At 43.5% G+C, this 17,450-nt stretch overlaps 1 protein-coding gene and 1 non-coding gene across 2 annotated transcripts in view; both read right to left on the bottom strand.

Moving 5' to 3' along the window:
- LOC134224895 (E3 ubiquitin-protein ligase goliath-like) overlaps positions 1 to 17,450 on the bottom strand; it is a 287,207-nt gene that overhangs the window by 32,672 nt on the left and 237,085 nt on the right. The window lies entirely within an intron of this gene.
- Trnas-aga (transfer RNA serine (anticodon AGA)) lies at positions 9,468 to 9,543 on the bottom strand. The gene has a single exon. It is a non-coding gene; the product is annotated as a tRNA-Ser (tRNA).

The following is a 17,450-nucleotide window of genomic DNA, read 5'->3' as shown; positions in this document are numbered from 1 at the left end:
CATAACCTTATCCTTATTTACGTATACGAAACATAATTCAAAGACAACCTCTGGCAACTAAATAGAAAGAGCATTAGAGCAAACACGATGCATAAACGGGGATGCACAGATAAATGCATTTTCAGTACTTAGAAAGGTACTGTCAGACGGTTTTAACGGGTTTCAGTAACGGTAATGCAATGGCGACGACTATCCTACGACAACGACCGGCGACGCCGAACATGCAATTCACCCCCTTTCTTGTACTGCTTGTAGTTCACAGTGCATTATAACCAAACCATACTCACAACTCTCATTCTCATAGACTAGAGACAATGTTCTTTGCCAGTGACTCATCGCCATCGCCGTATTTATTGGCCAATAAAACATGCTCTTTAAGATTTAGTGGGATGAAGAGCAAAGAGGAGTACAGAGTAATGAAATATTCTTGTATAATAATTAAAGTAGATAACTTGACAAATTATATTTATGGTTCTTTTAAGTGAGGGCGAATGAGGAACTCCTAAATCAGAGAGCTGAAAATGATCCATCATCATCGATCAATACTAAATGCTTTGTGTTACCTGCCGAAGTAAAGCCAAAAACAACAATTAGTAATTCGGGTGAAGGTCCCGTAGTCCCAGCCTAATTTTTTATACATCACCAGAAATCTATAAATATGTACTAAACATGTACCAGAAACCAAGTTCTTTGTTGACACGTTGAGGACAAGGCTGTCCAGATGACCCATCTCCTTTTATTTCAGCGAACAAGTTTTGGCTGAAGAAAAGCTTCAAGTTTGATAATCCAGCTCAAATAATAATTGACATTGGAAATTTATATGGTCAAGAGTTTTCAGTACCTGACGATACTTGTGCTTATATAGGTAATGAACTATAATTTTATTTGTATGATTTAAATTCAGTCAAGGTTTGAATTTGATTGTTCAATTCTACAGTGTCTTAAATTCAAAGCTACTTGATAATCAACAAAATTTCAAGCGAAATACTAATACACCCAGGTCTTTTTTTACACGGTTTTTTTTTACACGGTTTTTTTTTGCGAGGTTTTTTTTACACGGATTTTCGAATTAACGCGGTTTTTTTTTACACGGATTTTCGAATTAACGCGGTACCCAGATCAAAATTTTCTAAGTCTTTTTGAATGGAAAACACTTAGAATAATTTTATGGATATGGGAACGATTGTTTTGCAGAGTATAAAACTGCATACAATATGGGTATTGCCAGAATGGATTCGATGAGTAGAAGCCGGAAATCGATGTTTGGCGCCATTTTGAAATTCAAGATGGCCGACTTCCGGTTTGATAAAAGGACCGGAAACCCATGCAATATGGGTATTGCCGGAATGAGCTCGACGAGTAGAAGCCGGAAATCGATGTTTGGCGCCATTTTGAAATTCAAGATGGCCGACTTCCGGTTCGATAAAAGGCCCGGAAACCCATGCAATATGGGTATATCCGGAATGAGCTCGACGAGTTGAAGCCGGAAACCGATGTTTGGCGCCATTTTGAAATTCAAGATGGCCGATTTCCGGTTTGATAAAAGGCCCGGAAACCCATGCAACATGGGTATTGCCGGAATGAGCTCAACGAGTAGGAGCCGGAAATCGATGTTTGGCGCCATTTTGAAATTCAAGATGGCCGATTTCCGGTTTGATAAAAGGCCCGGAAACCCATGCAATATGGGTATTGCCGGAATGAGCTCAACGAGTAGAAGCCGGAAATCGATGTTTGGCGCCATTTTGAAATTCAAGATTGCCGACTTCCGGTTTGATAAAAGGACCGGAAACCTATGCAATATGGGTATTGCCGGAATGAGCTCGACGAGTAGAAGCCGGAAATCGATGTTTGGCGCCATTTTGAAATTCAAGATGGCCGACTTCCGGTTTGATAAAAGGACCGGAAACCTATGCAATATGGGTATTGCCGGAATGAGCTCGACGAGTAGAAGCCGGAAATCGATGTTTGGCGCCATTTTGAAATTAAAGATGGCCGACTTCCGGTTTGATAAAAGGCCCGGAAACCCATGCAATATGGGTATTGCCGGAATGAGCTCGACGAGTAGAAGCCGGAAATCGATGTTTGGCGCCATTTTGAAATTCAAGATGGCCGACTTCCGGTTTGATAAAAGACCCGGAAACCCATGCAATATGGGTATTGCCGGAATGAGCTCGACGAGTAGAAGCCGGAAATCGATGTTTGGCGCCATTTTGAAATTCAAGATGGCCGACTTCCGGTTTGATAAAGGCCCGGAAACCCATGCAATATGGGTATTGCCGGAATGAGCTCTACGAGTAGAAGCCGAAAATCAATGTTTGGCGCCATTTTGGATTTGAAGATGGCCGAATTTGAGTTCGTTAAAACAACTGGAAACCCCTGGAATATGGGTATTAACGGAATGAGATTGACGAGTAGAAGCCAGAAATCTATTTGCCGCCATTTTTGAAATCAAGATGGCCGTTTTCCGGTTCGATAACACGACTGGAAACCCTTTCAATACCAATGGCCAGAAACCATTATAAGAATTCCTCCGGCATTTCTTCCAGAGAAAAATTCTCCGAAGATCTTCACAAAAATTTCTTCGGGAAATCCTCACAAAAATTCCTCTAAAAGTTCCTCAGAAGAATTCCTCAGAAAGTTCCTCAGAAAGTTCCTCAGAAAAATTTCTCCCGAAGCTCCTCTGGAAATTCCTCCGGGAATTCCTCTGGAAGCTCCTCCGGGAATTCCTCCGAAAGGTCCTCCGGGAATTCCTCTGGAAGCTCCTCCGGGAATTCCTCCGAAAGGTCCTCCGGGAATTCCTATGGAAGTTCCTCCGGGAATTCCTCCGGAAGTTCCTCCGGGAATTCCTCCGGAAGTTCCTCCGGGAATTCCTCCGGAAGTTCCTCCGGGAATTCCTCCGGAAGTTCCTCCGGGGATTCCTCCGGAAAATCCTCCGGGAATTCCTCCGGAAGTTCCTCCGGGAATTCCTCCGGAAGTTCCTCCGGGAATTCCTCCGGAAGTTCCTCCAGGAATTCCTCCGGAAGTTCCTCCGGGAGTTCCTCCAGGAATTCCTCCGGAAGTTCCTCCGGGAATTCCTTCGGAAGTTCCTCCGGGAATTCCTCCGGAAGTTCCTCCGAATTCCTCCGGAAGTTCCTCCGAATTCCTCCGGAAGTTCCTCCGGGAATTCCTCCGGAAGTTCCTCCGGGAATTCCTCCGGAAGTTCCTCCGAATTCCTCCGGAAGTTCCTCGGGAATTCCTCCGGAAGTTCCTCCGGAAGTTCCTCCGGGAATTCCTCCGGAAGTTCCTCCGAAATTCCTCCGGAAGTTCCTCCAGGAATTCCTCCGGAAGTTCCTCCGGAATTCCTCCGGAAGTTCCTCCGGGAATTCCTCCGGAAGTTCCTCCGAATTCCTCCGGAAGTTCCTCCGGGAATTCCTCCGGAAGTTCCTCCGAATTCCTCCGGAAGTTCCTCCGGGAATTCCTCCGGAAGTTCCTCCGAATTCCTCCGGAAGTTCCTCCGGGAATTCCTCCGAAGTTCCTCCGGGAATTCCTCCGGAAGTTCCTCCAATTCCTCCGGAAGTTCCTCGGGAATTCCTCCGGAAGTTCCTCCGGGAATTCCTCCGGAAGTTCCTCCGGGAATTCCTCCGGAAGTTCCTCCGGGAATTCCTCCGGAAGTTCCTCCGAATTCCTCCGGAAGTTCCTCCGGGAATTCCTCCGGAAGTTCCTCCGGGAATTCCTCCGAAGTTCCTCCGAATTCCTCCGGAAGTTCCTCCAGGAATTCCTCCGGAAGTTCCTCCGGGAATTCCTCCGGAAGTTCCTCCGGGAATTCCTCCGAAGTTCCTCCGGGAATTCCTCCGGAAGTTCCTCCGAATTCCTCCGGAAGTTCCTCCAGGAATTCCTCCGGAAGTTCCTCCGGAATTCCTCCGGAAGTTCCTCCAGGAATTCCTCCGGAAGTTCCTCCAGGAATTCCTCCGGAAGTTCCTCCCGGAATTCCTCCGGAAGTTCCTCCGGGAATTCCTCCGGAAGTTCCTCCGAATTCCTCCGGAAGTTCCTCCAGGAATTCCTCCGGAAGTTCCTCCGGGAATTCCTCCGGAAGTTCCTCCGAATTCCTCCGGAAGTTCCTCCAGGAATTCCTCCGGAAGTTCCTCTGGAATTCCTCCGAAGTTCCTCCGAATTCCTCCGGAAGTTCCTCCGAATTCCTCCGGAAGTTCCTCCGGAATTCCTCCGAAGTTCCTCCGGGAATTCCTCCGGAAGTTCCTCCAATTCCTCCGGAAGTTCCTCCAGAATTCCTCCGGAAGTTCCTCCGGGAATTCCTCCGGAAGTTCCTCCGAATTCCTCCGAAGTTCCTCCGGGAATTCCTCCGGAAGTTCCTCCGGGAATTCCTCCGGAAGTTCCTCCGGGAATTCCTCCGGAAGTTCCTCCGAATTCCTCCGGAAGTTCCTCCAGAATTCCTCCGAAGTTCCTCCGGGAATTCCTCCGGAAGTTCCTCCGGGAATTCCTCCGGAAGTTCCTCCGGAATTCCTCCGAAGTTCCTCCGGAATTCCTCGGAAGTTCCTCCGGGAATTCCTCCGGAAGTTCCTCCGGGAATTCCTCCGGAAGTTCCTCCGGGAATTCCTCCGGAAGTTCCTCCGGGAATTCCTCCGGGAGTTCCTCCGGGAATTCCTCCAGGAATTTCTCCGGAAGTTCCTCCAAGAATTCCTCCGGTAGTTCCTCCGGAAGTTCCTCCGGTAGTTCCTCCGGAAGTTCCTCCGGGAATTCCTCCGGAAGTTCCTCCGGGAATTCCTCCGGAAGTTCCTCCAGGAATTCCTCCGGAAGTTCCTCCAGGAATTCCTCCGGAAGTTCCTCCAGAAATTCCTCCGGAAGTTCCTCCAGGAATTCCTCCGGAAGTTCCTCCAGGAATTCCTCCGGAAGTTCCTCCAGGAATTCCTCCGGAAGTTCCTCTAGGAATTCCTCCGGAAGTTCCTCCAGGAATTCCTCCGGAAGTTCCTCCAGGAATTTCTCCGGAAGTTCCTCCAGGAATTCCTCCGGAAGTTCCTCCAGGAATTCCTCCGGAAGTTCCTCCAGGAATTCCTCCGGAAGTTCCTCCAGGAATTCCTCCGGAAGTTCCTCCGGGAATTTCTCCGGAAGTTCCTCCGGAAGTTCGTCCGGGAATTTCTCCGGAAGTTCGTCCAGCAATCCCTCCGAAAGTTCCACCACAAATTCCTTCCCCAGTTCCACCAGAAATTCCTCCAAAAGTTCCTTCAGGAAATCATCCAGAAATATTTCTTGAAATTTCTTCATAAGTTCCTCCAAGAACTCCCCTGGAAATTCATCTTGAAATTTTATCCGGGAATTCCTCCTGAAACTCTACCGAGAGTTCCTCCAGAATTTCCTCCAAGAGTTGCTCCGAGTGTTCCTCAGAGAAATCTAGCTTAACTTTTCAAAAGGACCTAAGTAACATTTGTTTTAATGAAATAATTTGAATATTGCAATCCACAGACCAATATGAAAGCTTTTGATTGCAGTACTCAAATTAATTAATTTGAAAAAATGTTGTTTAGGTCCTTTTGAAAAGTTAAGCGAGAAATTCCTCCAGATGTTTCTCGAAGAAATTTCTTCGGAAGTTGCTGGAAGGAATTCCTCCTGAAGTTCTACAAAGGAATTCCACTGGAAGTTCCTTAAAAGAATTCCCCTGGAAGTTCCTCAAAAGCATTCCGCCGGAAGATCCTCAAAGGAATTCTTCCGGCATGTGGTCCCGTAGCGTAGTTGGCTATACGTTCGCCTTATAAGCGAATGAACATGGGCTAGATTCCCATCCCCTTCTCCAAACCCTCGTCAGTCACCGGTAGCGCAGTCCCATCGGTGGCGTTTGAGGTAACGCCCCACGGACACGTCTGCCAGACAACAACTGATAAAACTGATCTCGAAGGCATTCCTCCAACGTACTTCGAAAAATGGCAACCGAACAAAGCAACGATCATTGGATTCACCATATGGACAAATGGACACAAGACTCACGATGATATCGACAACGACAACAATATCGAACTACGGGTATCCATAGATTCTGTACAGCAGAATACTACAGTAGATCACGGTTCAGTAGCGCTTAAGAACACGGAATGCCTACTACATAAATATATGAATAAAAAAATCCTCCAGCAGTTCCTCAAAGGAATTTCTCCGGCGTTTTTTTCTGAAATTCCTCCGAGAATTCATGCGGAAGTTCCTCAAAGATTTTTTCCGAAAGCTCCACAGGAGATTTATCCGAAGGTTCTCCAGACACTCTCCAAGAATTCCTCCGATGATTCCTGCTGAAATTCCTCCTTACTACAAAAACTAGAAATTAAAAAAAGCGCCAAGAATGCAAGCTTCTAATAAAAATAAAATTTTACTTAATTATGCTTGTCGACGGGACAAGCGTGCGTGGGCGGACTCGCTTGCCGACGAAGGGGAGAGAGAGCCACAGCATCCAGGGACACTCGCCTCCTCTACGATATCTCACAACGCTTAAGCGAGGCAAAGATGAATGCAACGATGCCTGTAAAAGACGCGAATGGTCAGTTATTGGTCGACCCTTTTTCAAGTGCCAACCAGGCCACCACCACCTCAGCATGATCTGTCCAGGATGCGACGTGTAACGCGCGTCAACACCGAAGCGCCATCACTGCTAGAGATTCAAACATCTGCCATGACATCTGCTCATCTTCTGCATCGTTTATTTCGTAATATAGGACACACAACCTTCTCGGTCGACTGGTTGCAAAGTATCTTAGTGAAGGTGCCCAAAAAGGATGACCTGACTGTGTACTCGTCAGTTATCAGACATGATGTTGCTGTGTACCGTCTTCAAAGTTCTATGCAAAGTTATCCTAGCCCGAATTCAGGAAAAGATCGATGCGACTTTCAGGCGGCAGCAGACCGGGTTCCGTGCCGGAAGATCCTGTGTGGACCTTATTGTCACGCTCCGTATCATTCTGGAGCAGGTCAACGAATTCCAAGAGCCCCTTTACTTGGTATTCTTGAGAATATGTGGGGACCCTGGGACGCAAGGGTGTTCCTGAAAAAATTATCGGCCTCATCGAGGCATAGTACGAGGTCTTCTTGTGCAGAGTACTGCACAATGGGGTCGTGTGTGGCTCTATCCGGGTCGTAGCTGGTGTGAGACAAGGGTGTATTCCATCACCGTTACTGTTCCTTATTGTAATCGACGTTAATCTGGTAGGTGCCAAACCTATGGCAGCCTTTAACCATGGAGAATCTAAACGACATCGAATAGGCTGATGACGTGAACTTCTCGCTCAACGGTGCTCTGATATGCAGAGTAAGCTCAACGACTCGTCTTCCGCAGGTTTAGTCATCAACGTCAACAAAACCAAATCGTAGGACGTAAACACGCAACCTCTTCCAGTTTTACAGTAGTTGGACAATCAGTGGAGAATGTTGAAAAGTTCGAATATTTTGGAAGCCATTTGGCGTCAGACGGCGGTACCAAGATCAACATAGGCGCCCGGATCAAGAAAGCAAGGGCTGCCTTTGCGAGTTTAAGTAATATCTGGAAGAACAGGCAGATATAACGCATCAAAAACCGAATTTTCAACTCTAACGTGAAATCTGTACTGTTATACGGTTGTTCATCAACAGATGCCTACGGTACATAATTTATGCCTGGTGGCCTTACAACTGGATCTCAAACAATGAGCTCCATTGTCCGATAGTAAGGCCGAGGCCGATAGTAATGGAAACTCGGGATCGGAAGTGGGGCTGGATCGGCCACACTTCACGAAGGAGCGGAAACGAAATATGCAAACTAGCATTAGACTGGAACGCAGCGGGACATCGCAGCAGAGGCAAACCCAGAGGCTCATGACGGCTCATAGAAGAAGTCGACCTTAATCTAACCTGGCTACAGGTAAAAGCGATAGCTGGTCGTCGCTCAGGATGGAGATCTTTCAAGTCGGCCCTTTGCTCCACCGGAGGCGTACAAGATTCATAAGTAAGTAATTAAATAATCTTCATGCTGCTAGATAAAACTGAACTTAACAGTAAAAATCCACTTCAAAATTGTACAACACCCTTCAACCTACTTCTTTAACAGTTCTCCAATATCCATCGATATGGTAGAAAATATTCGGTGGCGTGGTAAATTCACATACAGCGGCACGCCGACGCGGCGACGGTATAAGAAAATCACAGGTCTAACTGGAAGTCGGCCATCTTAAACTCAAAATGCCAAACACCAAATTCCGGCTTTCACTCATCGAGCCCGTTCCGGCAATACCCAGTTTCTTAAGTTTTGTCAATCAAATAGACTGATAAACTTTTCACTTATCAATACATTTTCTAAGTCTTTTTCAATGAAAAGGACTTAGAAAATTTTTCGATGGTATTTTTTTACACGGATTTTCGAATTAACGCGGTCTTTTTTTACACGGATTTTCGAATTAACACGGTTTTTTTTACACGGATTTTCGAATTAGCACGGTTTTTTTTACACGGATTTTCGAATTAACGCGGTTTTTTTTTACACGGTTTTTTTTTGCGAGGTACGTATCCCCCTCGTAAAAAAAAACCTGGGTGTACTCTGCATCAGCTCTGTCTTACGTAGTGCCGCCGAGCTGTGCTGAAAGCTGTCGAACGGCTAGAACAAATCTGAGAACCATATAGCTATCTAACTTCCCACATTAACGTTGGAAACAAAGTCATCTGAGACGCGAGCATAAATGATCATAATGCCGCCGCGCGCTTTTACGTTGGGATTTTCAACTGCTGCCGTGACGTGAAGTTCCGTCTCTCGTTACTTTTACGTCATCCGCGCGCTGGCAAGCAGCGCACTACGAACGCGAGTCACCGCCGCGCTCCGGTCGCTGGGTTGTTTCCAACTTCATTTTTTCCTGCCATAGCTATAGATGCAACAACGAAACAACAAAAGCCCAACAATTTGCTTCGTTATTATTAGGTGGGCAACGAATGAATGCCGGCTCACTACCGACCGTTAGATACTTGTAGAGAATACCCATTACCCAGAAGTGTTTCTGCAATTGTAGCAAATCGTGCGCAGAACCATTTGTCGTTTGTCATCGGCAGTCGTGAACAACTAACTCTCCGATGTGTGTGATTAGCCCGGCAGCTTTGAGGAGAGCCAGCCGGTTGCCGACACGGAATCTGGATCACTGGTTCCGATAATGATCATTTTCGCTTTCGTTTGTTGCAAATTGTTACTTTGTAAATCATTCGTGGCGCAATTGTGCAATCAATATGGGCTAAGGCGGAAAGAAAAAGTAGTCACTGAGCAGTAGGAGATTTTGAATGCCTTCACCATTGCACAATCTCAAATATTCCTTTATAATTTTCGTGAGCACCATTTTAAGGGACATTCCCAAAAATTGTATTGGTGTTCTGGAAGTCTGGAAAGCATATTTGTGTATTTTACAATGTTATGAAAACTCATATGTGAATATGTACGTTATGTGGAAGATATTGATTTGGAAAATGTATTGGAGGTAACCACTTTCCCTTCGATGGGACTCGAACCCATGACCCTACAGTACTCTAGACTGGTGCTTTAACCAACTAAGCTACGAAGGACCTCCGTCGGCCTTCGTAACCTAGAGGCTACTGAACGAGCTCAAGATTCCCAAATTGGACGCATAGTCAAATCACTCGCAATCCATTTCTCAAGCCAATACTTCCACATGTGTATAGTACACGTCCACATTAGACTGCAAATAGCTTACACAACCTCACTTGACCAGTACCGTTGCTGATGAAGAATGTGTATAGCCGCCAGACGTCCAATTTGGGAATCTTGAGCGCGTTCAGTAGCCTCTAGGTTGCGAAGGCCGACGGAGGTCCTTCGTAGCTTAGTTGGTTAAAGCACCAGTCTAGCGTACTGTAGGGTCATGGGTTCGAGTCCCATCGAAGGGAAAGTGGTTACCTCCAATACATTTTCCAAATCAATATCTTCCACATAACATTAATTTAATGTTATGTTATTATAATTAACAATTCCACATTAATCCCCGGAAATAGGCAATTACCTTTGATTGAACTGATATTTGTGTAATTATAATTCTTATTCTCCGATAAACCGATATATCTTTCCCATGGAATATTCTGATATAACTGATATAACTGTCAAAATTTTACAAAAAATTTAAAAAGAAAATTATCTCGAGTTTGTTGCGAAATTCTTGTGAACTTTTGAAACTGTTCGTAATTTTCACAATATATTTTTTAGCAATTGCAAGAATCCCCTGGAAATATTTTTGGAATTTCCCCATGAAGTTCCCCATAATTTTATTCTTTAAAATTTCCACGGGAATCTTTCCGGAATTATGCGGAATTCACGTCAAGCGAATTTCGGATCGAAAGAGAATCTTTTTTCAGAGCTTATAATATCAGCAGCGACTTAATCTATACCACAAACAAGCGGTACCATAGTGTTGTTCTGAAGCAAGAAAGAAATTCTGTGGCGAGGAAGTGTCTAAGATTCCTTCGACGCCTACAAAAAAACGGTCCTGATGAACCCGAAGCGCTAGCGATTTTCCAGGAAACTAGATCTGCAACAGCAAGCAGTCGTGGGAGAATTTTGTGTCGAGGACATCACCGTTTAGTACGACTATGGAGCTATGGAGAACAGGCAATAGGCAACAGCGAGCCGTAAACTCAAACAATTGGACGGATTGACGGATACCCCAAAACAGCAGCGGAAGAACTAGAGATCGGTGACCTCCAACTACCCTTCATTATTTCAGAAGGCAAAAGCAGAAGCAGAACGAAGGTTCATACTGCCGTAATCTGAAAAAGTGACGTATACGGCATTTTCCAACAATGGTGTTAACGAGTGCTACTCATCGAGCTAAACATGCAACATGCATGTTGTAAATTGGCGCTTACGTCGCTTTTCCAGATTACGGTAGCATAGAGCTTTCTCCTAATACCGACTATGAGTACAACATCGACATCACCCTGTATTTTGTATTCGGACGTGAATTCAAAATGAGATGGCAGAGTAATGGAACGGCAGGACAATTCTCGCTTAACTTTTCAAAAGGACCTAAGTAACATTTTTTTCATGAATTAATTTGAATAGCGCAAACAACAGAACAACATGAAAGCTATTGATTGCAGTATTCAAATTAATTCATGAAAAAAATGTTACTTAGGTCCTTTTGAAAAGTTAAGCGAGAATTTATCCAACAGAAGAAGAAAGAGTTTCAAGGTTTGGTGTTAGGTTTGATTTCTCCCACGTGGTGGTTTCTGATGGCGAATGCTTTGATAGTACAAACGCATCAAACACTACTCCTACTCGCAATTTGGTGTTGCTACTGGATGGCAGATAATATTTTCGGCTTTGGAGACCAGGGGAATCGTCTTCTTCTCTCACTTCCGGCAATGGTTTAATGCTATTGGCTGGTTCTTGAATAAATAAACGCTGTAAAATTCTTCCAATCTGTCGGTCACAGCCAAATTTGCGTATACTGGAGAATCTTCCTCTGTTTCTTCGAGTGATCCAGCTACAACCTATCCGAACTTTGTTTCATATAAGGATCTGAAGCAAAACCAGATCAAGCTTGCCGACAATCTATGGAATAGGGAAGAAAATTTAAGCTCCACTCAGCATTTCAACTTCACGAAATTTATTGAATGGTGGATCAGCTAATCTAATACCAGGGAGAATGTTCCAGGCATCTACTTGAACATTTTCTGATGGAACGGATCCGGTTACCTTTGGTGTGACAAGGCAATCAACGTAAGCAGAGAAATTGTTATAGGTAGCTGGATGCCATTCTCACCACCACTCGATGACGGGAACGTTAGCCGGTTGTTTTGGAAGATTCAGTTTCTTCAATAAGGATTCCGATAGTAAATTGATTTGAGATCCAGAATCTAACAACGCTCGAACTTGATATGCTCGCTACTCTTGGACATCATATTCACCATATAGCTGTAATCAGAAGAACTTGCTTCACTGGTGGACGGAACATATTGGAACAAAATGCAGTTACACGCCTCTGCATCAGAATCGTTTGATCGTTGCATTATGTCTTGAAATATCGACTTGAAGCGTGGCCATGATTCGTAACGGCCATCAAAGATCAGCAAGGGAGTACGGAACGATTGGGCTTGATTATAACGGGTTGATTCGATGGTAGATTTGCTCAAGCTGAGGTCCCAGGCATGTGTACGGACAACGTTGCTCGGGTTTTCATTTCAAATTCTTCGATCATTGTTTCTATTTTGGTAAGGGCTTCGTTGTAAAGAGTTTCAAGTTAATTGTACTTCTTTTCATGACTAGTAGCATTTTCTTCGTCAACGACTCGTATACTATTTATTTGATATTTGATTAAAATTCTAGACCAAAAATTGAAAAGGGCGTAAGAGCGGACATTTATTCCTTTGATTATTCGTCTACATATTAGCTACATATATATGTAGATGAAGAATCAGAAGGAATAATTATTGGCTGTTACGCCCTTTCCAAATGTTGGACTAGAATTATAATATTGTAGTAGCTTTGATTTCTTCCTACTGCTGGTCTTAATTGGTTGCGGTCCAGTTTCATAATGATCCATCAGCTGATGCGCCTTTTATTTATAGATGTTGAGCAAGCTCGTGTCGTTTTGTTTGGTGGTTGTCACTGGAGCTCTTGACCACGCGCAGCTACTATGATCAAACAAAATGTTTTGGAAACAGGTGTCGCAATCGCATACACCCTGAATGAGCTATTGTGCGCCCTCGACAAAGGGCGAAGTGTCTCTACAGGTCCCGATTCGATCCCTAGCTTCTACGCCTACTCCTATACGTGAAGACAATATCCCCTAAACTGATCCGTGAAGATAGCACTCAATAAAATCAGGCACAACGGATAGCTGGCAAAACGCCATCGTCATTCCCATCTCAACCATTATCGCTCACTAGCTGCATGGCGAAGCTGCTAGAGCGGATAATCATCCGTTGACTGATAACTAAGCTGGAATCGGTAATAGGCTTGATAAGCGAGAACACGCTTTCCGCTCAGGCCATGGTACTGATACTTACTTTGGCGAACTAGAGAGATCTCTACCAACCGTTGACGAGCACTGACCGACAGCCTTACTGGATCTGGTTCTGGATGACACCACCTGGCGGCATGGCATACTGCGTACTCTTAAAGACATGGCCGATTCGTCGTCGGATGATGCACTTCCTACGAAGCTTTCTCTTGGAGTGAAAGTTCCAAGTGTCCGTGGGAGGACATCTGTCTGGCAAGCATCAACTGGAAAACGGAGTGCCGCAGGGATCAATTCTCTCTGTAACGCTATTTCTGGTTGTATACTATTTCGCCGAAAAACATTGCGCGGAATTTTTTTTCGCGGTACGGCATTCCGCAGAATGTATCAACTCTCCGAAACACATTTCGCGGAATGCACCTTTTTTCCGAAAGACATCTCGCGGAATGTACCTTTTCACCGAAAATCATTCCGCGGAATGCCATTTGGCGGAATTCAGTTAGAATAATTATCATTCCAATAATTACCGATTTCTGCTTTATTACATGAAATCCGGGCTATTTTTTTGGATTTAATGCAAACCCGAACTCGACCCGTTCCCGGAAATTTTTGCATTCGTAAACCCGTACTCGACCCGAACCCGACATAATTTAATTATTTAAGCCCGCACAAAATTTTTATCCGAAAAATTCAAACTAGATATTTTCTGGTCTCACAATTAACAAAACTGAATAAAATAATTTTCAGTATTTAATTTCTTAAACCCGTACCCGACCCGAACCCGATATTGTACTAATTTTTCAAAACCTGAAACCCCACCATATCTACGGCCCGTTATAAGGCGAAAGGAGTTGCTAATGTTTTCTTTCAAAGAACACGTCTTCCCGATATAAGGCGAAGGGAGGGGTTACGCCTTCTTTAAATGGATGCATTTGTTCGGTATAAGGTGAAAGGAGTCGATAATGCCTTCTGTAAAAGAACGCGTCTGTCCGGTTTAAGGCAAAGGGAGGGGTAACGCCTTCTTTAAATGGATGCATCTGCCCGGTATAATGCGAAGGGAGGGGTAATGCCTTCTTTAAATGGATGCATCTGCCCGGTATGAGGCGAAGGCAGGGGTAACGCCTTCTTTAAATGGATGCATCTGCCCGGTATAAAGCGAAAGGAGTTGATAATGCCTTCTTTAAAAGAATGCGTCTGCCCGGTATAAGGCGAAGGGAGAGGTAACGCCTTCTTTAAATAGATGCATCTGCCCAGTATAAGGCGAAGGGAGGGGTAACGCCTTCTTTAAATGGATGCATCTGCCTGGTATAAGGCGAAAGGAGTTGATAATGCCTTCTTCAAAAGAATGCGTCTGCCCGGTATAAGGCGAAGGGAGGGGTAACGCCTTCTTTAAATAGATGCATCTGCCCGGTATAAGGCGAAGGGAGGGGTAACGCCTTCTTTAAATGGATGCATCTGCCTGATATAAGGCGAAAGGAGTTGATAATGCCTTCTTCAAAAGAATGCGTCTGCCCGGTATAAGGCGAAGGGAGAGGTAACGCCTTCTTTAAATGGATGTATAAGGCGAAGGGAGGGGTAACGACTTCTTTAAATGGATGCATCTGCCTGGTATAAGGCGAGTGAGTTGATAATGCCTTCTTTAAAAGAATGCGTCTGCCTGGAATAAGGCGAAGGGAGAGGTAACGCCTTCTTTAAATGGATGCATTTGCCTGGTATAAGGTGAAGGGAGGGGTAACGCCTTCTTTAAATAGATGCATCTGCCCGGTATAAGGCGAAGGGAGGGGTAATGCCTTCTTTAAAGGATACATCTGCCCGGTATGAGGCGAAGGGAGGGGTAATGCCTTCTTTAAATGGATACATCTGCCCGGTATGAGGCGAAGGCAGGGGTAACGACTTCTTTAAATGGATGCATCTGCCTGGTATAAAGCGAAAGGAGTTGATAATGCCTTCTTTAAAAGAATGCGTCTGCCCGATATAAGGCGAAGGGAGAGGTAACGCCTTCTTTAAATATATGCATCTGCCCGGTATAAGGCGAAGGGAGGGGTAACGCCTTCTTTAAATGGATGCATCTGCCTGATATCCAGCTTTTTACGCTAGCCATAAATTAACAAGGGGTGAATCGAATTTGACATATGCTGTGTACATTTTTTTGCTGAAATCTTAGTAGCCATGAACTGGACTCTGTTCCCAGAACTGTCATATTTTTTCACCTTTGGTAAATATGTATCTGGTGAATACAATAATACAGTTTTCTCTCCTGGTTTTATATGATTGATACTCAACTAATGTTCCTGTGGATATATTTTTCAGGATATTGCATAGATTTCGAAGATCAAAGCCCCGGTGATATTGAAGTTCACATAAAAATAAATTGCAGCACTCAAACCGATCCAAACTATTTCGCTGCAGGAAAGAAAATACCAGATATATGTCCTTAGTCAATGAAAAAAAAGCGGATCTTCGCTGACCGTTTTCGAAAATAAAAATCTGATTCTTGCTCACTATTTTAATAAATATTCATATATCTTCCAGAATGAGAATGCTAGAGTAAGGTGTGTGCGCCAATTTGAGCTATATATGTAGTTGCGATTTCCGTAAAAATAAACAGCTCCTTTCACTTTACTCTATAATGTGATAAACTCAAGTAAAAAACCAATTGCTTAATTAATGTTGTATTTCAAATAGAATCTAATAGCAAGTTTCCCACCTCTGCGGTTACAATATGGAGTGAATATGTACACTCTTTGGGGATTTATTATGAATATTTAGTTGATTTATATTAACTTAATCAATAAATAATTGATTTTATTAAAATTTATTATGGTTGAAAAATTAACAATTATCTTTAAAGCGGAAACTTCGAAGCACCTGTTAACGTGTCTTCGTTTTGATCAAACTCAACGACAATTTCCGTTGTAAAGGTATATGAGTATTTGCGTTTTGATTATATTGGGCATAATTATAGAAATAATGTTTATTTCGCCCTCTTCCAATTACTCAGGAGCTCAGACTGAGATTAGATTCATTGGAGCATGCGAGAGTGACGATGGTCCGGCTTCTTTTCATCCGAAATAATTTCGTTTTTGTGCTGGACACATGAGAATCATGAGTATGTGAGAGAGTTACTATTAGTCCTGATGACAACGCCCATATGTTTCTTGATACCTAAAACAGAAAATTTGTAGGAAAGTTAAGAAGGGAAACAATAAATTACAGCAGATTCAAACCACATTTCAGGAGCATGTTTGAAACTTTGGAAAAAATGAGACAGTTTAATGTTTTCAAAGTTTCAACGAATCGAAACGAATCATAGACTGCCAAGATCCATCCTCGGATCCAACTATAAAAAAAATGTTGGACACATCATATGTCAAAAGGGGTGATTCAAAGCATTATGGCACCGTTGCGTAAAAAGCGGGATAAGGCGAAAGGAGTTGATAATGCCTTCTTTAAATGAATGCGTCTGCCCGGTATAAGGCAAAAGGAGGGGTAACGTCTTCTTTAAATGGATGTATCTGCCCGATATAAGGGGCAATTGAAATTTTGAAATCTTCTTCTAAATATTCTGGGAGGCGTTCCTTAGCCGTGCGGGAAGATGCGTGACTGCCAAGCAAGACTATGCTGAAAGAGGCTAGGTTCAGCTTCTAGCCCGGTCTAGGAAATTTATCGAAATTTTTTTTTCGGCTTTCGGCTAAAGTTTCAACGTGTTAATCTCGTGTTAAACGAATGCAAAACAAAATGGTAACTTGGCTTAGAGACCTCGCAGGTAATAATTGTGGGAATGCTGAATAAACAAAGGCTATTATTATTTATATTCCACGAAATGGTGCATTCCGCGAAATGGTACATTCCGCTAAAAGTCATTCGGGGAAAAGGTACAAACCGCCAAATGTCGTACCGCGAAAAGTTACAAACCGCCAAATGTTATTCCGCGAAATGTTCAACCGCGAAAATGAATTCCGCTAAATAGTTTTCGGTGAAATGTTATACAATCCTGAGGCATTCCACGGGGGCATGTCAGTCGATCCTGAGCGACCATTTCGAAAATATTTGAAACTCTGCACAGTTTTTCAATTTCATCTAAATCGTCATTTTTCGATATCAAATCTTCATATTGAGTCACGACTAACTTTTCAAAAGGGTGTATGTGAAAATGGTTCAAAAATATTTAAAAAGCTGCACAGCAAAAACGGAATGTTCGATTGTTATGATTTTTTCAGCAAAGTTAGACAACTAAATGGTGATTCTTAAGAAAATGTGCACAGTAAAAAAAAATTTTTTTGCCTTTAAAAATATCATTTTGTCACAAAACTCAAATATCTCAAAACCCTATCTTTTTCGAACGTAATTTTTTAGGAAAACGGTCCATTATATTAGCTATCTACCATAAAAATTTGGTGATGGTAAACTAATAAACAAAAAAGTTATGACATTTCAAACATTTCACAATTTTCACATTTAGTAAAAAAAAATTTTTTCTTTGTAAGTTATTTCGAGAAT

The sequence above is a fragment of the Armigeres subalbatus genome, chromosome 3 (assembly GCF_024139115.2).
Source record: "Armigeres subalbatus isolate Guangzhou_Male chromosome 3, GZ_Asu_2, whole genome shotgun sequence".
Taxonomy (NCBI): Eukaryota; Metazoa; Arthropoda; class Insecta; order Diptera; family Culicidae; genus Armigeres; species Armigeres subalbatus.
The sequence above is the reverse complement of the archived record's forward strand: the minus strand, read 5'-3'. Positions and strand labels throughout refer to the sequence as shown.